Source organism: Protobothrops mucrosquamatus, unplaced genomic scaffold (genome assembly GCF_001527695.2).
Source record: "Protobothrops mucrosquamatus isolate PMUCROS unplaced genomic scaffold, P.Mucros_1.0 scaffold3960, whole genome shotgun sequence".
In the NCBI taxonomy this organism is placed as follows: Eukaryota; Metazoa; Chordata; class Lepidosauria; order Squamata; family Viperidae; genus Protobothrops; species Protobothrops mucrosquamatus.
In genome coordinates, this window is record NW_015389901.1 from 156,955 (window position 1) to 157,806 (window position 852).

Here is an 852-nt window from a genome sequence, read left to right on the forward strand (position 1 = left end):
AGCAGTAAATGAACCAGATGCCTCTCTCTCCAAGCTGCCTGGTCTTCTTACTTCTTAAATGTTTGGATACAATCTGCTGAATCTAAAAGTCGGCTTACTCCCCCCCACCATCAACTGGTCTGCAATTTCTTTGGATAAGGCCTTCTCCTAAGCCATGGGACCTTCTGGGTGCTGCTGCCAGCTGGAGAGTCAGTTTCCTGCCTCTGGATGATGAAGTGGGGTGTTCCTCTCAGAGAAATGAAGAACGTGAGAAGTCCCACTCCAGGCTCTGTGCGCAGAAACTAAGAATAGCCCCCAACACAATTTCCATAGCTCAGTTCCTACTCAGGAACAATGAGGGGATTTCCTTGCTGCTTCCAGCTGGGGAACCAATTTTAGAACGTGGGCTTTCCCTCGCTCCCAGGCCTCGCTATTCCCTTCTCACAATGGAGAGTTCAAGAGGAGGGGAAGAGTCACCGTGGCCTTGCCACGTTCTCGGGGTGAGAGAGAAGATCTGAGGAGAAAAGGAAACAGGAACAGAGCGGAGGTCAGCTGCTGCAGTTGGAGTCAAGTATATCACAAGCTATCAGTGGTCCCACCACCCCTCACACCACGGGATGCTCCTGTCTGGGGTCCCAGTCAGCCAGTTTACAATTTCTATTCCAGAGCCTTCCGTATTTTTTAAGGCTTTTAGGAAGAGATTGGACAGCCATTTGTCTAAAATTGTATATCAGGGGTAGTCAACCTTGGCTCTTTTATGACTCGTGGACTTCAACTCCCAGAATTCCTGAGCCAGCTAAGCTGGCTCAGGAATTCTGGGAATTGAAGTCCACAAGTCATAAAAGAGCCAAGGTTGACTACCCCTGTTGTATA